The sequence below is a fragment of the Pleurodeles waltl genome, chromosome 6 (assembly GCF_031143425.1).
Source record: "Pleurodeles waltl isolate 20211129_DDA chromosome 6, aPleWal1.hap1.20221129, whole genome shotgun sequence".
Taxonomy (NCBI): domain Eukaryota; kingdom Metazoa; phylum Chordata; class Amphibia; order Caudata; family Salamandridae; genus Pleurodeles; species Pleurodeles waltl.
In genome coordinates, this window is record NC_090445.1 from 385,948,904 (window position 1) to 385,972,258 (window position 23,355).

Below are 23,355 nucleotides of genomic sequence, written 5' to 3' on the forward strand. Positions count from 1 at the left end.
CTCAGCCGCCACCTAGGGAAACCTACCAAACCTGTGCATTTCTGAAAACTAGAGACCTGGGGGAATCCAAGATGGGGTGACTTGTGTGGCTGGGACCAGGTTCTGTTACCCAGAATCCTTTGCAAACCTCAAAATTTGGCTAAAAAAACACATGTTCCTCACATTTCTGTGGCAGAAAGTTCTGGAATCTGAGAGGAGCCACAAATTTCCTTCCACCCAGCGTTCCCCCACGTCTCCTGATAAAAATGATACCTCCCTTGTGTGGGTAGGCCTAGCGCCCGCGACAGGAAACGCCCCAAAGCGCAACGTGGACACATCACAGAAAACAGACCTGTTTTTAGCAAAGTGCCTACCTGTGGATTTTGGCCTTTAGCTCAGCCGCCACCTAGGGAAACATACCAAACCTGTGCATTTCTGAAAACTAGAGACCTAGGGGAATCCATGATGGGGTGACTTGTGTGGCTGGGACCAGGTTCTGTTACCCAGAATCCTTTGCAAACCTCACAATTTGGCTAAAAAAACACATGTTCCTCACATTTCTGTGGCAGAAAGTTCTGGAATCTGAGAGGAGCCACAAATTTCCTTCCACCCAGCGTTCCCCCACATCTCCCGATAAAAATGATACCTCACTTGTGTGGGTAGGCCTAGCGCCCGCGACAGGAAACGCCCCAAAGCGCAACGTGGACACAGCCAAATTTTTGAAGGAAAACAGAGGTGTTTTTTGCAAAGTGCCTACCTGTAGATTTTGGCCTGTAGCTCAGCCGCCACCTAGGGAAACCTACCAAACCTGTGCATTTCTGAAAACTAGAGACCTGGGGGAATCCAAGATGGGGTGACTTGTGTGGCTGTGACCAGGTTCTGTTACCCAGAATCCTTTGCAAACCTCAAAATTTGGCTAAAAAAACACATGTTCCTCACATTTCTGTGGCAGAAAGTTCTGGAATCTGAGAGGAGCCACAAATTTCCTTCCACCCAGCGTTCCCCCACGTCTCCTGATAAAAATGATACCTCACTTGTGTGGGTAGGCCTAGCGCCCGCGACAGCAAACGCCCCAAAGCGCAAAGTGGACACAGCCAAATTTTTTAAGGAAAACAGAGGTGTTTTTTGCAAAGTGCCTGCCTGTAGATTTTGGCCTGTAGCTCAGCCGCCACCTAGGGAAACCTACCAAACCTGTGCATTTCTGAAAACTAGAGACCTAGGGGAATCCAAGATGGGGTGACTTGTGTGGCTGGGACCAGGTTCTGTTACCCAGAATCCTTTGCAAACCTCAAAATGTGGCTAAAAAAACACATGTTCCTCACATTTCTGTGGCAGAAAGTTCTGGAATCTGAGAGGAGCCACAAATTTCCTTCCACCCAGCGTTCCCCCACGTCTCCCGATAAAAATGATACCTCCCTTGTGTGGGTAGGCCTAGCGCCCGCGACAGGAAACGCCCCAAAGCGCAACGTGGACACATCACAGAAAACAGACCTGTTTTTAGCAAAGTGCCTACCTGTGGATTTTGGCCTGTAGCTCAGCCGCCACCTAGGGAAACCTACCAAACCTGTGCATTTCTGAAAACTAGAGATCTAGTTGAATCCAAGATGGGGTGACTTGTGTGGCTGGGACCAGGTTCTGTTACCCAGAATCCTTTGCAAACCTCAAAATTTGGCTAAAAAAACACATGTTCCTCACATTTCTGTGGCAGAAAGTTCTGGAATCTGAGAGGAGCCACAAATTGCCTTCCACCCAGCGTTCCCCCACGTCTCCCGATAAAAATGATACCTCACTTGTGTGGGTAGGCCTAGCGCCCACGACAGGAAACGCCCCAAAGCGCAACGTGGACACAACCAAATTTTTGAAGGAAAACAGAGGTGTTTTTTGCAAAGTGCCTACCTGTAGATTTTGGCCTGTAGCTCAGCCGCCACCTAGGGAAACCTACCAAACCTGTGCATTTCTGAAAACTAGAGACCTGGGGGAATCCAAGATGGGGTGACTTGTGTGGCTGTGACCAGGTTCTGTTACCCAGAATCCTTTGCAAACCTCAAAATTTGGCTAAAAAAACACATGTTCCTCACATTTCTGTGGCAGAAAGTTCTGGAATCTGAGAGGAGCCACAAATTTCCTTCCACCCAGCGTTCCCCCACGTCTCCTGATAAAAATGATACCTCACTTGTGTGGGTAGGCCTAGCGCCCGCGACAGCAAACGCCCCAAAGCGCAAAGTGGACACAGCCAAATTTTTTAAGGAAAACAGAGGTGTTTTTTGCAAAGTGCCTGCCTGTAGATTTTGGCCTGTAGCTCAGCCGCCACCTAGGGAAACCTACCAAACCTGTGCATTTCTGAAAACTAGAGACCTAGGGGAATCCAAGATGGGGTGACTTGTGTGGCTGGGACCAGGTTCTGTTACCCAGAATCCTTTGCAAACCTCAAAATGTGGCTAAAAAAACACATGTTCCTCACATTTCTGTGGCAGAAAGTTCTGGAATCTGAGAGGAGCCACAAATTTCCTTCCACCCAGCGTTCCCCCACGTCTCCCGATAAAAATGATACCTCCCTTGTGTGGGTAGGCCTAGCGCCCGCGACAGGAAACGCCCCAAAGCGCAACGTGGACACATCACAGAAAACAGACCTGTTTTTAGCAAAGTGCCTACCTGTGGATTTTGGCCTGTAGCTCAGCCGCCACCTAGGGAAACCTACCAAACCTGTGCATTTCTGAAAACTAGAGATCTAGTTGAATCCAAGATGGGGTGACTTGTGTGGCTGGGACCAGGTTCTGTTACCCAGAATCCTTTGCAAACCTCAAAATTTGGCTAAAAAAACACATGTTCCTCACATTTCTGTGGCAGAAAGTTCTGGAATCTGAGAGGAGCCACAAATTGCCTTCCACCCAGCGTTCCCCCACGTCTCCCGATAAAAATGATACCTCACTTGTGTGGGTAGGCCTAGCGCCCACGACAGGAAACGCCCCAAAGCGCAACGTGGACACAACCAAATTTTTGAAGGAAAACAGAGGTGTTTTTTGCAAAGTGCCTACCTGTAGATTTTGGCCTGTAGCTCAGCCGCCACCTAGGGAAACCTACCAAACCTGTGCATTTCTGAAAACTAGAGACCTGGGGGAATCCAAGATGGGGTGACTTGTGTGGCTGGGACCAGGTTCTGTTACCCAGAATCCTTTGCAAACCTCAAAATTTGGCTAAAAAAACACATGTTCCTCACATTTCTGTGGCAGAAAGTTCTGGAATCTGAGAGGAGCCACAAATTTCCTTCCACCCAGCGTTCCCCCACGTCTCCTGATAAAAATGATACCTCACTTGTGTGGGTAGGCCTAGCGCCCGCAAAAGCAAACGCCCCAAAGCGCAAAGTGGACACAGCCAAATTTTTTAAGGAAAACAGAGGTGTTTTTTGCAAAGTGCCTGCCTGTAGATTTTGGCCTGTAGCTCAGCCGCCACCTAGGGAAACCTACCAAACCTGTGCATTTCTGAAAACTAGAGACCTGGTGGAATCCAAGATGGGGTGACTTGTGTGGCTGGGACCAGGTTCTGTTACCCAGAATCCTTTGCAAACCTCAAAATTTGGCTAAAAAAACACATGTTCCTCACATTTCTGTGGCAGAAAGTTCTGGAATCTGAGAGGAGCCACAAATTTCCTTCCACCCAGCGTTCCCCCACGTCTCCTGATAAAAATGATACCTCACTTGTGTGGGTAGGCCTAGCGCCCGCGACAGGAAATGCCCCAAAGCGCAACGTGGACACAGCCAAATTTTTTAAGGAAAACAGAGGTGTTTTTTGCAAAGTGCCTGCCTGTAGATTTTGGCCTGTAGCTCAGCCGCCACCTAGGGAAACCTACCAAACCTTTGCATTTCTGAAAACTAGAGACCTAGGGGAATCCAAGATGGGGTGACTTGTGTGGCTGGGACCAGGTTCTGTTACCCAGAATCCTTTGCAAACCTCAAAATGTGGCTAAAAAAACACATGTTCCTCACATTTCTGTGGCAGAAAGTTCTGGAATCTGAGAGGAGCCACAAATTTCCTTCCACCCAGCGTTCCCCCACGTCTCCCGATAAAAATGATACCTCCCTTGTGTGGGTAGGCCTAGCGCCCGCGACAGAAAACGCCCCAAAGCGCAACGTGGACACATCACAGAAAACAGACCTGTTTTTAGCAAAGTGCCTACCTGTGGATTTTGGCCTGTAGCTCAGCCGCCACCTAGGGAAACCTACCAAACCTGTGCATTTCTGAAAACTAGAGATCTAGTTGAATCCAAGATGGGGTGACTTGTGTGGCTGGGACCAGGTTCTGTTACCCAGAATCCTTTGCAAACCTCAAAATTTGGCTAAAAAAACACATGTTCCTCACATTTCTGTGGCAGAAAGTTCTGGAATCTGAGAGGAGTCACAAATTTCCTTCCACCCAGCGTTCCCCCACGTCTCCCGATAAAAATGATACCTCACTTGTGTGGGTAGGCCTAGCGCCCACGACAGGAAACGCCCCAAAGCGCAACGTGGACACAACCAAATTTTTGAAGGAAAACAGAGGTGTTTTTTGCAAAGTGCCTACCTGTAGATTTTGGCCTGTAGCTCAGCCGCCACCTAGGGAAACCTACCAAACCTGTGCATTTCTGAAAACTAGAGACCTGGGGGAATCCAAGATGGGGTGACTTGTGTGTCTGGGACCAGGTTCTGTTACCCAGAATCCTTTGCAAACCTCAAAATGTGGCTAAAAAAACACATGTTCCTCACATTTCTGTGGCAGAAAGTTCTGGAATCTGAGAGGAGCCACTAATTTCCTTCCACCCAGCGTTCCCCCACGTCTCCCGATAAAAATGATACCTCACTTGTGTGGGTAGGCCTACCGCCCGCGACAGGAAACGCCCAAAAGCGCAACGTGGACACATCACAGAAAACAGACCTGTTTTTAGCAAAGTGCCTACCTGTGGATTTTGGCCTGTAGCTCAGCCGCCACCTAGGGAAACCTACCAAACCTGTGCATTTCTGAAAACTAGAGACCTAGGGGAATCCAAGATGGGGTGACTTGTGTGGCTGGGACCAGGTTCTGTTACCCAGAATCCTTTGCAAACCTCACAATTTGGCTAAAAAAACACATGTTCCTCACATTTCTGTGGCAGAAAGTTCTGGAATCTGAGAGGAGCCACAAATTTCCATCCACCCAGCGTTCCCCCACGTCTCCCGATAAAAATGATACCTCAATTGTGTGGGGAGGCCTAGCGCCCACGACAGGAAACGCCCCAAAGCGCAACGTGGACACAACCAAATTTTTGAAGGAAAGGAAAACAGAGGTGTTTTTTGCAAAGTGCCTACCTGTAGATTTTGGTGTTGTGGCTCAGCCGCCACCTAGGGAAACCTACCAAACCTGTGCATTTCTGAAACTAGAGACCTAGGGGAATCCAAGATGGGGTGACTTGTGTGGCTGGGACCAGGTTCTGTTACCCAGAATCCTTTGCAAACCTCAAAATGTGGCTAAAAAAACACATGTTCCTCACATTTCTGTGGCAGAAAGTTCTGGAATCTGAGAGGAGCCACAAATTTCCTTCCACCCAGCGTTCCCCCATGTCTCCCGATAAAAATGATACCTCACTTGTGTGGGTAGGCCTAGCGCCCGCGACAGGAAACGCCCCAAAGCGCAACGTGGACACATCACAGAAAACAGACCTGTTTTTAGCAAAGTGCCTACCTGTGGATTTTGGCCTGTAGCTCAGCCGCCACCTAGGGAAACCTACCAAACCTGTGCATTTCTGAAAACTAGAGACGTAGGGGAATCCAAGATGGGGTGACTTGTGTGGCTTGGACCAGGTTTTGTTACCCAGAATCCTTTGCAAACCTCAAAATTTGGCTAAAAAAACACATGTTCCTCACATTTCTGTGGCAGAAAGTTCTGGAATCTGAGAGGAGCCACAAATTTCCTTCCACCCAGCGTTCCCCCACGTCTCCCGATAAAAATGATACCTCACTTGTGTAGGTAGGCCTAGCGCCCACGACAGGAAACGCCCCAAAGCGCAACGTGGACACAGCCAAATTTTTGAAGGAAAACAGAGGTGTTTTTTGCAAAGTGCCTACCTGTAGATTTTGGCCTGTAGCTCAGCCGCCACCTAGGGAAACCTACCAAACCTGTGCATTTCTGAAAACTAGAGACCTAGGGGAATCCAAGATGGGGTGACTTGTGTGGCTCGGACCAGGTTCTGTTACCCAGAATCCTTTGCAAACCTCAAAATTTGGCTGAAGAAAAACATGTTCCTCACATTTCTGTGGCAGAAAGTTCTAGAATCTGAGAGGAGCCACAAATTTCCTTCCACCCAGCGTTCCCCCACATCTCTCGATAAAAATGATACCTCACTTGTGTGGGTAGGCCTAGCGCCCGCGACAGGAAACGCCCCAAAGCGCAACGTGGACACAGCCAAATTTTTGAAGGAAAACAGAGGTGTTTTTTGCAAAGTGCCTGCCTGTAGATTTTGGCCTGTAGCTCAGCCGCCACCTAGGGAAACCTACCAAACCTGTGCATTTCTGAAAGCTAGAGACCTGGGGGAATCCAAGATGGGGTGACTTGTGTGGCTGGGACCAGGTTCTGTTACCCAGAATCCTTTGCAAACCTCAAAATTTGGCTAAAAAAACACATGTTCCTCACATTTCTGTGGCAGAAAGTTCTGGAATCTGAGAGGAGCCACAAATTTCCTTCCACCCAGCGTTCCCCCACGTCTCCTGATAAAAATGATACCTCACTTGTGTGGGTAGGCCTAGCGCCCGCGACAGGAAACGCCCCAAAACGCAACGTGGACACAGCCAAATTTTTGAAGGAAAACAGAGGTGTTTTTTGCAAAGTGCCTGCCTGTAGATTTTGGCCTGTAGCTCAGCCGCCACCTAGGGAAACCTACCAAACCTGTGCATTTCTGAAAACTAGAGACCTAGGGGAATCCAAGATGGGGTGACTTGTGTGGCTGGGACCAGGTTCTGTTACCCAGAATCCTTTGCAAACCTCAAAATGTGGCTAAAAAAACACATGTTCCTCACATTTCTGTGGCAGAAAGTTCTGGAATCTGAGAGGAGCCACTAATTTCCTTCCACCCAGCGTTCCCCCACGTCTCCCGATAAAAATGATACCTCCCTTGTGTGGGTAGGCCTAGCGCCCGCGACAGGAAACGCCCCAAAGCGCAACGTGGACACATCACAGAAAACAGACCTGTTTTTAGCAAAGTGCCTACCTGTGGATTTTGGCCTGTAGCTCAGCCGCCACCTAGGGAAACCTACCAAACCTGTGCATTTCTGAAAACTAGAGACCTAGGGGAATCCAAGATGGGGTGACTTGTGTGGCTGGGACCAGGTTCTGTTACCCAGAATCCTTTGCAAACCTCACAATTTGGCTAAAAAAACACATGTTCCTCACATTTCTGTGGCAGAAAGTTCTGGAATCTGAGAGGAGCCACAAATTTCCTTCCACCCAGCGTTCCCCCACATCTCCAGATAAAAATGATACCTCACTTGTGTGGGTAGGCCTACCGCCCGCGACAGGAAACGCCCCAAAGCGCAACGTGGACACAGCCAAATTTTTGAAGGAAAACAGAGGTGTTTTTTGCAAAGTGCCTACCTGCAGATTTTGGCCTGTAGCTCAGCCGCCACCTAGGGAAACCTACCAAACCTGTGCATTTCTGAAAACTAGAGACCTGGGGGAATCCAAGAGGGGGTGACTTGTGTGGCTGGGACCAGGTTCTGTTACCCAGAATCCTTTGCAAACCTCAAAATTCGGCTAAAAAAACACATGTTCCTCACATTTCTGTGGCAGAAAGTTCTGGAATCTGAGAGGAGCCACAAATTTCCTTCCACCCAGCGTTCCCCCACGTCTCCTGATAAAAATGATACCTCACTTGTGTGGGTAGGCCTAGCGCCCGCGACAGGAAACACCCCAAAGCGCAACGTGGACACAGCCAAATATTTTAAGGAAAACAGAGGTGTTTTTTGCAAAGTGCCTGCCTGTAGATTTTGGCCTGTAGCTCAGCTGCCACCTAGGGAAACCTACCAAACCTGTGCATTTCTGAAAACTAGAGACCTAGGGGAATCCAAGATGGGGTGACTTGTGTGGCTGGGACCAGGTTCTGTTACCCAGAATCCTTTGCAAACCTCAAAATGTGGCTAAAAAAACACATGTTCCTCACATTTCTGTGGCAGAAAGTTCTAGAATCTGAGAGGAGCCACAAATTTCCTTCCACCCAGCGTTCCCCCACGTCTCCCGATAAAAATGATACCTCCCTTGTGTGGGTAGGCCTAGCGCCCGCGACAGGAAACGCCCCAAAGCGCAACGTGGACACATCACAGAAAACAGACCTGTTTTTAGCAAAGTGCCTACCTGTGGATTTTGGCCTGTAGCTCAGCCGCCACCTAGGGAAACCTACCAAACCTGTGCATTTCTGAAAACTAGAGATCTAGTTGAATCCAAGATGGGGTGACTTGTGTGGCTGGGACCAGGTTCTGTCACCCAGAATCCTTTGCAAACCTCAAAATTTGGCTAAAAAAACACATGTTCCTCACATTTCTGTGGCAGAAAGTTCTGGAATCTGAGAGGAGCCACAAATTTCCTTCCACCCAGCGTTCCCCCACGTCTCCCGATAAAAATGATACCTCACTTGTGTGGGTAGGCCTAGCGCCCACGACAGGAAACGCCCCAAAGCGCAACGTGGACACAACTAAATTTTTGAAGGAAAACTAGAGGTGTTTTTTGCAAAGTGCCTACCTGTAGATTTTGGCCTGTAGCTCAGCCGCCACCTAGGGAAACCGACCAAACCTGTGCATTTCTGAAAACTAGAGACCTGGGGGAATCCAAGATGGGGTGACTTGTGTGTCTGGGACCAGGTTCTGTTACCCAGAATCCTTTGCAAACCTCAAAATGTGGCTAAAAAAACACATGTTCCTCACATTTCTGTGGCAGAAAGTTCTGGAATCTGAGAGGAGCCACTAATTTCCTTCCACCCAGCGTTCCCCCACGTCTCCCGATAAAAATGATACCTCACTTGTGTGGGTAGGCCTACCGCCCGCGACAGGACACGCCCCAAAGCGCAACGTGGACACATCACAGAAAACAGACCTGTTTTTAGCAAAGTGCCTACCTGTGGATTTTGGCCTGTAGCTCAGCCGCCACCTAGGGACACCTACCAAACCTGTGCATTTCTGAAAACTAGAGACCTAGGGGAATCCAAGATGGGGTGACTTGTGTGGCTGGGACCAGGTTCTGTTACCCAGAATCCTTTGCAAACCTCACAATTTGGCTAAAAAAACACATGTTCCTCACATTTCTGTGGCAGAAAGTTCTGGAATCTGAGAGGAGCCACAAATTTCCATCCACCCAGCGTTCCCCCACGTCTCCCGATAAAAATGATACCTCAATTGTGTGGGGAGGCCTAGCGCCCACGACAGGAAACGCCCCAAAGCGCAACGTGGACACAACCAAATTTTTGAAGGAAAGGAAAACAGAGGTGTTTTTTGCAAAGTGCCTACCTGTAGATTTTGGTGTTGTGGCTCAGCCGCCACCTAGGGAAACCTACCAAACCTGTGCATTTCTGAAACTAGAGACCTAGAGGAATCCAAGATGGGGTGACTTGTGTGGCTGGGACCAGGTTCTGTTACCCAGAATCCTTTGCAAACCTCAAAATGTGGCTAAAAAAACACATGTTCCTCACATTTCTGTGGCAGAAAGTTCTGGAATCTGAGAGGAGCCACAAATTTCCTTCCACCCAGCGTTCCCCCATGTCTCCCGATAAAAATGATACCTCACTTGTGTGGGTAGGCCTAGCGCCCGCGACAGGAAACGCCCCAAAGCGCAACGTGGACACATCACAGAAAACAGACCTGTTTTTAGCAAAGTGCCTACCTGTGGATTTTGGCCTGTAGCTCAGCCGCCACCTAGGGAAACCTACCAAACCTGTGCATTTCTGAAAACTAGAGACGTAGGGGAATCCAAGATGGGGTGACTTGTGTGGCTTGGACCAGGTTTTGTTACCCAGAATCCTTTGCAAACCTCAAAATTTGGCTAAAAAAACACATGTTCCTCACATTTCTGTGGCAGAAAGTTCTGGAATCTGAGAGGAGCCACAAATTTCCTTCCACCCAGCGTTCCCCCACGTCTCCCGATAAAAATGATACCTCACTTGTGTAGGTAGGCCTAGCGCCCACGACAGGAAACGCCCCAAAGCGCAACGTGGACACAGCCACATTTTTGAAGGAAAACAGAGGTGTTTTTTGCAAAGTGCCTACCTGTAGATTTTGGCCTGTAGCTCAGCCGCCACCTAGGGAAACCTACCAAACCTGTGCATTTCTGAAAACTAGAGACCTAGGGGAATCCAAGATGGGGTGACTTGTGTGGCTGGGACCAGGTTCTGTTACCCAGAATCCTTTGCAAACCTCAAAATGTGGCTAAAAAAACACATGTTCCTCACATTTCTGTGGCAGAAAGTTCTGGAATCTGAGAGGAGCCACAAATTTCCTTCCACCCAGCGTTCCCCCACGTCTCCCGATAAAAATGATACCTCCCTTGTGTGGGTAGGCCTAGCGCCCGCGACAGGAAACGCCCCAAAGCGCAACGTGGACACATCACAGAAAACAGACCTGTTTTTAGCAAAGTGCCTACCTGTGGATTTTGGCCTGTAGCTCAGCCGCCACCTAGGGAAACCTACCAAACCTGTGCATTTCTGAAAACTAGAGATCTAGTTGAATCCAAGATGGGGTGACTTGTGTGGCTGGGACCAGGTTCTGTTACCCAGAATCCTTTGCAAACCTCAAAATTTGGCTAAAAAAACACATGTTCCTCACATTTCTGTGGCAGAAAGTTCTGGAATCTGAGAGGAGCCACAAATTGCCTTCCACCCAGCGTTCCCCCACGTCTCCCGATAAAAATGATACCTCACTTGTGTGGGAAGGCCTAGCGCCCACGACAGGAAACGCCCCAAAGCGCAACGTGGACACAACCAAATTTTTGAAGGAAAACAGAGGTGTTTTTTGCAAAGTGCCTACCTGTAGATTTTGGCCTGTAGCTCAGCCGCCACCTAGGGAAACCTACCAAACCTGTGCATTTCTGAAAACTAGAGACCTGGGGGAATCCAAGATGGGGTGACTTGTGTGGCTGGGACCAGGTTCTGTTACCCAGAATCCTTTGCAAACCTCAAAATTTGGCTAAAAAAACACATGTTCCTCACATTTCTGTGGCAGAAAGTTCTGGAATCTGAGAGGAGCCACAAATTTCCTTCCACCCAGCGTTCCCCCACGTCTCCTGATAAAAATGATACCTCACTTGTGTGGGTAGGCCTAGCGCCCGCGACAGCAAACGCCCCAAAGCGCAAAGTGGACACAGCCAAATTTTTTAAGGAAAACAGAGGTGTTTTTTGCAAAGTGCCTGCCTGTAGATTTTGGCCTGTAGCTCAGCCGCCACCTAGGGAAACCTACCAAACCTGTGCATTTCTGAAAACTAGAGACCTGGTGGAATCCAAGATGGGGTGACTTGTGTGGCTGGGACCAGGTTCTGTTACCCAGAATCCTTTGCAAACCTCAAAATTTGGCTAAAAAAACACATGTTCCTCACATTTCTGTGGCAGAAAGTTCTGGAATCTGAGAGGAGCCACAAATTTCCTTCCACCCAGCGTTCCCCCACGTCTCCTGATAAAAATGATACCTCACTTGTGTGGGTAGGCCTAGCGCCCGCGACAGGAAATGCCCCAAAGCGCAACGTGGACACAGCCAAATTTTTTAAGGAAAACAGAGGTGTTTTTTGCAAAGTGCCTGCCTGTAGATTTTGGCCTGTAGCTCAGCCGCCACCTAGGGAAACCTACCAAACCTTTGCATTTCTGAAAACTAGAGACCTAGGGGAATCCAAGATTGGGTGACTTGTGTGGCTGGGACCAGGTTCTGTTACCCAGAATCCTTTGCAAACCTCAAAATGTGGCTAAAAAAACACATGTTCCTCACTTTTCTGTGGCAGAAAGTTCTGGAATCTGAGAGGAGCCACAAATTTCCTTCCACCCAGCGTTCCCCCACGTCTCCCGATAAAAATGATACCTCCCTTGTGTGGGTAGGCCTAGCGCCCGCGACAGAAAACGCCCCAAAGCGCAACGTGGACACATCACAGAAAACAGACCTGTTTTTAGCAAAGTGCCTACCTGTGGATTTTGGCCTGTAGCTCAGCCGCCACCTAGGGAAACCTACCAAACCTGTGCATTTCTGAAAACTAGAGATCTAGTTGAATCCAAGATGGGGTGACTTGTGTGGCTGGGACCAGGTTCTGTTACCCAGAATCCTTTGCAAACCTCAAAATTTGGCTAAAAAAACACATGTTCCTCACATTTCTGTGGCAGAAAGTTCTGGAATCTGAGAGGAGCCACAAATTTCCTTCCACCCAGCGTTCCCCCACGTCTCCCGATAAAAATGATACCTCACTTGTGTGGGTAGGCCTAGCGCCCACGACAGGAAACGCCCCAAAGCGCAACGTGGACACAACCAAATTTTTGAAGGAAAACAGAGGTGTTTTTTGCAAAGTGCCTACCTGTAGATTTTGGCCTGTAGCTCAGCCGCCACCTAGGGAAACCTACCAAACCTGTGCATTTCTGAAAACTAGAGACCTGGGGGAATCCAAGATGGGGTGACTTGTGTGTCTGGGACCAGGTTCTGTTACCCAGAATCCTTTGCAAACCTCAAAATGTGGCTAAAAAAACACATGTTCCTCACATTTCTGTGGCAGAAAGTTCTGGAATCTGAGAGGAGCCACTAATTTCCTTCCACCCAGCGTTCCCCCACGTCTCCCGATAAAAATGATACCTCACTTGTGTGGGTAGGCCTACCGCCCGCGACAGGAAACGCCCCAAAGCGCAACGTGGACACATCACAGAAAACAGACCTGTTTTTAGCAAAGTGCCTACCTGTGGATTTTGGCCTGTAGCTCAGCCGCCACCTAGGGAAACCTACCAAACCTGTGCATTTCTGAAAACTAGAGACCTAGGGGAATCCATGATGGGGTGACTTGTGTGGCTGGGACCAGGTTCTGTTACCCAGAATCCTTTGCAAACCTCACAATTTGGCTAAAAAAACACATGTTCCTCACATTTCTGTGGCAGAAAGTTCTGGAATCTGAGAGGAGCCACAAATTTCCATCCACCCAGCGTTCCCCCACGTCTCCCGATAAAAATGATACCTCAATTGTGTGGGGAGGCCTAGCGCCCACGACAGGAAACGCCCCAAAGCGCAACGTGGACACAACCAAATTTTTGAAGGAAAGGAAAACAGAGGTGTTTTTTGCAAAGTGCCTACCTGTAGATTGTGGCCTGTAGCTCAGCCGCCACCTAGGGAAACCTACCAAACCTGTGCATTTCTGAAAACTAGAGACCTAGGGGAATCCAAGATGGGGTGACTTGTGTGGCTGGGACCAGGTTCTGTTACCCAGAATCCTTTGCAAACCTCAAAATGTGGCTAAAAAAACACATGTTCCTCACATTTCTGTGGCAGAAAGTTCTGGAATCTGAGAGGAGCCACAAATTTCCTTCCACCCAGCGTTCCCCCACGTCTCCCGATAAAAATGATACCTCCCTTGTGTGGGTAGGCCTAGCGCCCGCGACAGGAAACGCCCCAAAGCGCAACGTGGACACATCACAGAAAACAGACCTGTTTTTAGCAAAGTGCCTACCTGTGGATTTTGGCCTGTAGCTCAGCCGCCACCTAGGGAAACCTACCAAACCTGTGCATTTCTGAAACTAGAGACCTAGGGGAATCCAAGATGGGGTGACTTGTGTGGCTCGGACCAGGTTCTGTTACCCAGAATCCTTTGCAAACCTCAAAATTTGGCTAAAGAAAAACATGTTCCTCACATTTCTGTGGCAGAAAGTTCTAGAATCTGAGAGGAGCCACAAATTTCCTTCCACCCAGCGTTCCCCCACATCTCCCGATAAAAATGATACCTCACTTGTGTGGGTAGGCCTAGCGCCCGCGACAGGAAACGCCCCAAAGCGCAACGTGGACACAGCCAAATTTTTGAAGGAAAACAGAGGTGTTTTTTGCAAAGTGCCTACCTGTAGATTTTGGCCTGTAGCTCAGCCGCCACCTAGGGAAACCTACCAAACCTGTGCATTTCTGAAAACTAGAGACCTGGGGGAATCCAAGATGGGGTGACTTGTGTGGCTGGGACCAGGTTCTGTTACCCAGAATCCTTTGCAAACCTCAAAATTTGGCTAAAAAAACACATGTTCCTCACATTTCTGTGGCAGAAAGTTCTGGAATCTGAGAGGAGCCACAAATTTCCTTCCACCCAGCGTTCCCCCACGTCTCCTGATAAAAATGATACCTCACTTGTGTGGGTAGGCCTAGCGCCCGCGACAGCAAGCGCCCCAAAGCGCAAAGTGGACACAGCCAAATTTTTTAAGGAAAACAGAGGTGTTTTTTGCAAAGTGCCTGCCTGTAGATTTTGGCCTGTAGCTCAGCCGCCACCTAGGGAAACCTACCAAACCTGTGCATTTCTGAAAACTAGAGACCTAGGGGAATCCAAGATGGGGTGACTTGTGTGGCTGGGACCAGGTTCTGTTACCCAGAATCCTTTGCAAACCTCAAAATGTGGCTAAAAAAACACATGTTCCTCACATTTCTGTGGCAGAAAGTTCTGGAATCTGAGAGGAGCCACAAATTTCCTTCCACCCAGCGTTCCCCCACGTCTCCCGATAAACATGATACCTCCCTTGTGTGGGTAGGCCTAGCGCCCGCGACAGGAAACGCCCCAAAGCGCAACGTGGACACATCACAGAAAACAGACCTGTTTTTAGCAAAGTGCCTACCTGTGGATTTTGGCCTGTAGCTCAGCCGCCACCTAGGGAAACCTACCAAACCTGTGCATTTCTGAAAACTAGAGATCTAGTTGAATCCAAGATGGGGTGACTTGTGTGGCTGGGACCAGGTTCTGTTACCCAGAATCCTTTGCAAACCTCAAAATTTGGCTAAAAAAACACATGTTCCTCACATTTCTGTGGCAGAAAGTTCTGGAATCTGAGAGGAGCCACAAATTTCCTTCCACCCAGCGTTCCCCCACGTCTCCCGATAAAAATGATACCTCACTTGTGTGGGTAGGCCTAGCGCCCACGACAGGAAACGCCCCAAAGCGCAACGTGGACACAACCAAATTTTTGAAGGAAAACAGAGGTGTTTTTTGCAAAGTGCCTACCTGTAGATTTTGGCCTGTAGCTCAGCCGCCACCTAGGGAAACCTACCAAACCTGTGCATTTCTGAAAACTAGAGACCTGGGGGAATCCAAGATGGGGTGACTTGTGTGTCTGGGACCAGGTTCTGTTACCCAGAATCCTTTGCAAACCTCAAAATGTGGCTAAAAAAACACATGTTCCTCACATTTCTGTGGCAGAAAGTTCTGGAATCTGAGAGGAGCCACTAATTTCCTTCCACCCAGCGTTCCCCCACGTCTCCCGATAAAAATGATACCTCACTTGTGTGGGTAGGCCTACCGCCCGCGACAGGAAACGCCCAAAAGCGCAACGTGGACACATCACAGAAAACAGACCTGTTTTTAGCAAAGTGCCTACCTGTGGATTTTGGCCTGTAGCTCAGCCGCCACCTAGGGAAACCTACCAAACCTGTGCATTTCTGAAAACTAGAGACCTAGGGGAATCCAAGATGGGGTGACTTGTGTGGCTGGGACCAGGTTCTGTTACCCAGAATCCTTTGCAAACCTCACAATTTGGCTAAAAAAACACATGTTCCTCACATTTCTGTGGCAGAAAGTTCTGGAATCTGAGAGGAGCCACAAATTTCCATCCACCCAGCGTTCCCCCACGTCTCCCGATAAAAATGATACCTCAATTGTGTGGGGAGGCCTAGCGCCCACGACAGGAAACGCCCCAAAGCGCAACGTGGACACAACCAAATTTTTGAAGGAAAGGAAAACAGAGGTGTTTTTTGCAAAGTGCCTACCTGTAGATTTTGGTGTTGTGGCTCAGCCGCCACCTAGGGAAACCTACCAAACCTGTGCATTTCTGAAACTAGAGACCTAGGGGAATCCAAGATGGGGTGACTTGTGTGGCTGGGACCAGGTTCTGTTACCCAGAATCCTTTGCAAACCTCAAAATGTGGCTAAAAAAACACATGTTCCTCACATTTCTGTGGCAGAAAGTTCTGGAATCTGAGAGGAGCCACAAATTTCCTTCCACCCAGCGTTCCCCCATGTCTCCCGATAAAAATGATACCTCACTTGTGTGGGTAGGCATAGCGCCCGCGACAGGAAACGCCCCAAAGCGCAACGTGGACACATCACAGAAAACAGACCTGTTTTTAGCAAAGTGCCTACCTGTGGATTTTGGCCTGTAGCTCAGCCGCCACCTAGGGAAACCTACCAAACCTGTGCATTTCTGAAAACTAGAGACCTAGGGGAATCCAAGATGGGGTGACTTGTGTGGCTTGAACCAGGTTTTGTTACCCAGAATCCTTTGCAAACCTCAAAATTTGGCTAAAAAAACACATGTTCCTCACATTTCTGTGGCAGAAAGTTCTGGAATCTGAGAGGAGCCACAAATTTCCTTCCACCCAGCGTTCCCCCACGTCTCCCGATAAAAATGATACCTCACTTGTGTAGGTAGGCCTAGCGCCCACGACAGGAAACGCCCCAAAGCGCAACGTGGACACAGCCAAATTTTTGAAGGAAAACAGAGGTGTTTTTTGCAAAGTGCCTACCTGTAGATTTTGGCCTGTAGCTCAGCCGCCACCTAGGGAAACCTACCAAACCTGTGCATTTCTGAAAACTAGAGACCTAGGGGAATCCAAGATGGGGTGACTTGTGTGGCTCGGACCAGGTTCTGTTACCCAGAATCCTTTGCAAACCTCAAAATTTGGCTGAAGAAAAACATGTTCCTCACATTTCTGTGGCAGAAAGTTCTAGAATCTGAGAGGAGCCACAAATTTCCTTCCACCCAGCGTTCCCCCACGTCTCCTGATAAAAATGATACCTCACTTGTGTGGGTAGGCCTAGCGCCCGCGACAGGAAACGCCCCAAAGCGCAACGTGGACACAGCCAAATTTTTGAAGGAAAACAGAGGTGTTTTTTGCAAAGTGCCTGCCTGTAGATTTTGGCCTGTAGCTCAGCCGCCACCTAGGGAAACCTACCAAACCTGTGCATTTCTGAAAACTAGAGACCTAGGGGAATCCAAGATGGGGTGACTTGTGTGGCTGGGACCAGGTTCTGTTACCCAGAATCCTTTGCAAACCTCAAAATGTGGCTAAAAAAACACATGTTCCTCACATTTCTGTGGCAGAAAGTTCTGGAATCTGAGAGGAGCCACTAATTTCCTTCCACCCAGCGTTCCCCCACGTCTCCCGATAAAAATGATACCTCCCTTGTGTGGGTAGGCCTAGCGCCCGCGACAGGAAACGCCCCAAAGCGCAACGTGGACACATCACAGAAAACAGACCTGTTTTTAGCAAAGTGCCTACCTGTGGATTTTGGCCTGTAGCTCAGCCGCCACCTAGGGAAACCTACCAAACCTGTGCATTTCTGAAAACTAGAGACCTAGGGGAATCCAAGATGGGGTGACTTGTGTGGCTGGGACCAGGTTCTGTTACCCAGAATCCTTTGCAAACCTCACAATTTGGCTAAAAAAACACATGTTCCTCACATTTCTGTGGCAGAAAGTTCTGGAATCTGAGAGGAGCCACAAATTTCCATCCACCCAGCGTTCCCCCACGTCTCCCGATAAAAATGATACCTCAATTGTGTGGGGAGGCCTAGCGCCCACGACAGGAAACGCCCCAAAGCGCAACGTGGACACAACCAAATTTTTGAAGGAAAGGAAAACAGAGGTGTTTTTTGCAAAGTGCCTACCTGTAGATTGTGGCCTGTAGCTCAGCCGCCACCTAGGGAAACCTACCAAACCTGTGCATTTCTGAAAACTAGAGACCTAGGGGAATCCAAGATGGGGTGACTTGTGTGGCTGGGACCAGGTTCTGTTACCCAGAATCCTTTGCAAACCTCAAAATGTGGCTAAAAAAACACATGTTCCTCACATTTCTGTGGCAGAAAGTTCTGGAATCTGAGAGGAGCCACAAATTTCCTTCCACCCAGCGTTCCCCCACGTCTCCCGATAAAAATGATACCTCCCTTGTGTGGGTAGGCCTAGCGCCCGCGACAGGAAACGCCCCAAAGCGCAACGTGGACACATCACAGAAAACAGACCTGTTTTTAGCAAAGTGCCTACCTGTGGATTTTGGCCTGTAGCTCAGCCGCCACCTAGGGAAACCTACCAAACCTGTGCATTTCTGAAAACTAGAGACCTAGGGGAATCCAAGATGGGGTGACTTGTGTGGCTCGGACCAGGTTCTGTTACCCAGAATCCTTTGCAAACCTCAAAATTTGGCTAAAGAAAAACATGTTCCTCACATTTCTGTGGCAGAAAGTTCTAGAATCTGAGAGGAGCCACAAATTTCCTTCCACCCAGCGTTCCCCCACATCTCCCGATAAAAATGATACCTCACTTGTGTGGGTAGGCCTAGCGCCCGCGACAGGAAACGCCCCAAAGCGCAACGTGGACACAGCCAAATTTTTGAAGGAAAACAGAGGTGTTTTTTGCAAAGTGCATACCTGTAGATTTTGGCCTGTAGCTCAGCCGCCACCTAGGGAAACCTACCAAACCTGTGCATTTCTGAAAACTAGAGACCTGGGGGAATCCAAGATGGGGTGACTTGTGTGGCTGGGACCAGGTTCTGTTACCCAGAATCCTTTGCAAACCTCAAAATTTGGCTAAAAAAACACATGTTCCTCACATTTCTGTGGCAGAAAGTTCTGGAATCTGAGAGGAGCCACAAATTTCCTTCCACCCAGCGTTCCCCCACGTCTCCTGATAAAAATGATACCTCCCTTGTGTGGGTAGGCCTAGCGCCCGCGACAGGAAACGCCCCAAAGCGCAACGTGGACACATCACAGAAAACAGACCTGTTTTTAGCAAAGTGCCTACCTGTGGATTTTGGCCTTTAGCTCAGCCGCCACCTAGGGAAACATACCAAACCTGTGCATTTCTGAAAACTAGAGACCTAGGGGAATCCATGATGGGGTGACTTGTGTGGCTGGGACCAGGTTCTGTTACCCAGAATCCTTTGCAAACCTCACAATTTGGCTAAAAAAACACATGTTCCTCACATTTCTGTGGCAGAAAGTTCTGGAATCTGAGAGGAGCCACAAATTTCCTTCCACCCAGCGTTCCCCCACATCTCCCGATAAAAATGATACCTCACTTGTGTGGGTAGGCCTAGCGCCCGCGACAGGAAACGCCCCAAAGCGCAACGTGGACACAGCCAAATTTTTGAAGGAAAACAGAGGTGTTTTTTGCAAAGTGCCTACCTGTAGATTTTGGCCTGTAGCTCAGCCGCCACCTAGGGAAACCTACCAAACCTGTGCATTTCTGAAAACTAGAGACCTGGGGGAATCCAAGATGGGGTGACTTGTGTGGCTGTGACCAGGTTCTGTTACCCAGAATCCTTTGCAAACCTCAAAATTTGGCTAAAAAAACACATGTTCCTCACATTTCTGTGGCAGAAAGTTCTGGAATCTGAGAGGAGCCACAAATTTCCTTCCACCCAGCGTTCCCCCACGTCTCCTGATAAAAATGATACCTCACTTGTGTGGGTAGGCCTAGCGCCCGCGACAGCAAGCGCCCCAAAGCGCAAAGTGGACACAGCCAAATTTTTTAAGGAAAACAGAGGTGTTTTTTGCAAAGTGCCTGCCTGTAGATTTTGGCCTGTAGCTCAGCCGCCACCTAGGGAAACCTACCAAACCTGTGCATTTCTGAAAACTAGAGACCTAGGGGAATCCAAGATGGGGTGACTTGTGTGGCTGGGACCAGGTTCTGTTACCCAGAATCCTTTGCAAACCTCAAAATGTGGCTAAAAAAACACATGTTCCTCACATTTCTGTGGCAGAAAGTTCTGGAATCTGAGAGGAGCCACAAATTTCCTTCCACCCAGCGTTCCCCCACGTCTCCCGATAAAAATGATACCTCCCTTGTGTGGGTAGGCCTAGCGCCCGCGACAGGAAACGCCCCAAAGCGCAACGTGGACACATCACAGAAAACAGACCTGTTTTTAGCAAAGTGCCTACCTGTGGATTTTGGCCTGTAGCTCAGCCGCCACCTAGGGAAACCTACCAAACCTGTGCATTTCTGAAAACTAGAGATCTAGTTGAATCCAAGATGGGGTGACTTGTGTGGCTGGGACCAGGTTCTGTTACCCAGAATCCTTTGCAAACCTCAAAATTTGGCTAAAAAAACACATGTTCCTCACATTTCTGTGGCAGAAAGTTCTGGAATCTGAGAGGAGCCACAAATTTCCTTCCACCCAGCGTTCCCCCACGTCTCCCGATAAAAATGATACCTCACTTGTGTGGGTAGGCCTAGAGCCCACGACAGGAAACGCCCCAAAGCGCAACGTGGACACAACCAAATTTTTGAAGGAAAACAGAGGTGTTTTTTGCAAAGTGCCTACCTGTAGATTTTGGCCTGTAGCTCAGCCGCCACCTAGGGAAACCTACCAAACCTGTGCATTTCTGAAAACTAGAGACCTGGGGGAATCCAAGATGGGGTGACTTGTGTGTCTGGGACCAGGTTCTGTTACCCAGAATCCTTTGCAAACCTCAAAATGTGGCTAAAAAAACACATGTTCCTCACATTTCTGTGGCAGAAAGTTCTGGAATCTGAGAGGAGCCACTAATTTCCTTCCACCCAGCGTTCCCCCACGTCTCCCGATAAAAATGATACCTCACTTGTGTGGGTAGGCCTACCGCCCGCGACAGGAAACGCCCAAAAGCGCAACGTGGACACATCACAGAAAACAGACCTGTTTTTAGCAAAGTGCCTACCTGTGGATTTTGGCCTGTAGCTCAGCCGCCACCTAGGGAAACCTACCAAACCTGTGCATTTCTGAAAACTAGAGACCTAGGGGAATCCAAGATGGGGTGACTTGTGTGGCTGGGACCAGGTTCTGTTACCCAGAATCCTTTGCAAACCTCACAATTTGGCTAAAAAAACACATGTTCCTCACATTTCTGTGGCAGAAAGTTCTGGAATCTGAGAGGAGCCACAAATTTCCATCCACCCAGCGTTCCCCCACGTCTCCCGATAAAAATGATACCTCAATTGTGTGGGGAGGCCTAGCGCCCACGACAGGAAACGCCCCAAAGCGCAACGTGGACACAACCAAATTTTTGAAGGAAAGGAAAACAGAGGTGTTTTTTGCAAAGTGCCTACCTGTAGATTTTGGTGTTGTGGCTCAGCCGCCACCTAGGGAAACCTACCAAACCTGTGCATTTCTGAAACTAGAGACCTAGGGGAATCCAAGATGGGGTGACTTGTGTGGCTGGGACCAGGTTCTGTTACCCAGAATCCTTTGCAAACCTCAAAATGTGGCTAAAAAAACACATGTTCCTCACATTTCTGTGGCAGAAAGTTCTGGAATCTGAGAGGAGCCACAAATTTCCTTCCACCCAGCGTTCCCCCATGTCTCCCGATAAAAATGATACCTCACTTGTGTGGGTAGGCCTAGCGCCCGCGACAGGAAACGCCCCAAAGCGCAACGTGGACACATCACAGAAAACAGACCTGTTTTTAGCAAAGTGCCTACCTGTGGATTTTGGCCTGTAGCTCAGCCGCCACCTAGGGAAACCTACCAAACCTGTGCATTTCTGAAAACTAGAGACGTAGGGGAATCCAAGATGGGGTGACTTGTGTGGCTTGGACCAGGTTTTGTTACCCAGAATCCTTTGCAAACCTCAAAATTTGGCTAAAAAAACACATGTTCCTCACATTTCTGTGGCAGAAAGTTCTGGAATCTGAGAGGAGCCACAAATTTCCTTCCACCCAGCGTTCCCCCACGTCTCCCGATAAAAATGATACCTCACTTGTGTAGGTAGGCCTAGCGCCCACGACAGGAAACGCCCCAAAGCGCAACGTGGACACAGCCAAATTTTTGAAGGAAAAGAGAGGTGTTTTTTGCAAAGTGCCTACCTGTAGATTTTGGCCTGTAGCTCAGCCGCCACCTAGGGAAACCTACCAAACCTGTGCATTTCTGAAAACTAGAGACCTAGGGGAATCCAAGATGGGGTGACTTGTGTGGCTCGGACCAGGTTCTGTTACCCAGAATCCTTTGCAAACCTCAAAATTTGGCTGAAGAAAAACATGTTCCTCACATTTCTGTGGCAGAAAGTTCTAGAATCTGAGAGGAGCCACAAATTTCCTTCCACCCAGCGTTCCCCCACATCTCCCGATAAAAATGATACCTCACTTGTGTGGGTAGGCCTAGCGCCCGCGACAGGAAACGCCCCAAAGCGCAACGTGGACACAGCCAAATTTTTGAAGGAAAACAGAGGTGTTTTTTGCAAAGTGCCTGCCTGTAGATTTTGGCCTGTAGCTCAGCCGCCACCTAGGGAAACCTACCAAACCTGTGCATTTCTGAAAGCTAGAGACCTGGGGGAATCCAAGATGGGGTGACTTGTGTGGCTGGGACCAGGTTCTGTTACCCAGAATCCTTTGCAAACCTCAAAATTTGGCTAAAAAAACACATGTTCCTCACATTTCTGTGGCAGAAAGTTCTGGAATCTGAGAGGAGCCACAAATTTCCTTCCACCCAGCGTTCCCCCACGTCTCCTGATAAAAATGATACCTCACTTGTGTGGGTAGGCCTAGCGCCCGCGACAGGAAACGCCCCAAAACGCAACGTGGACACAGCCAAATTTTTGAAGGAAAACAGAGGTGTTTTTTGCAAAGTGCCTGCCTGTAGATTTTGGCCTGTAGCTCAGCCGCCACCTAGGGAAACCTACCAAACCTGTGCATTTCTGAAAACTAGAGACCTAGGGGAATCCAAGATGGGGTGACTTGTGTGGCTGGGACCAGGTTCTGTTACCCAGAATCCTTTGCAAACCTCAAAATGTGGCTAAAAAAACACATGTTCCTCACATTTCTGTGGCAGAAAGTTCTGGAATCTGAGAGGAGCCACTAATTTCCTTCCACCCAGCGTTCCCCCACGTCTCCCGATAAAAATGATACCTCCCTTGTGTGGGTAGGCCTAGCGCCCGCGACAGGAAACGCCCCAAAGCGCAACGTGGACACATCACAGAAAACAGACCTGTTTTTAGCAAAGTGCCTACCTGTGGATTTTGGCCTGTAGCTCAGCCGCCACCTAGGGAAACCTACCAAACCTGTGCATTTCTGAAAACTAGAGACCTAGGGGAATCCAAGATGGGGTGACTTGTGTGGCTGGGACCAGGTTCTGTTACCCAGAATCCTTTGCAAACCTCACAATTTGGCTAAAAAAACACATGTTCCTCACATTTCTGTGGCAGAAAGTTCTGGAATCTGAGAGGAGCCAC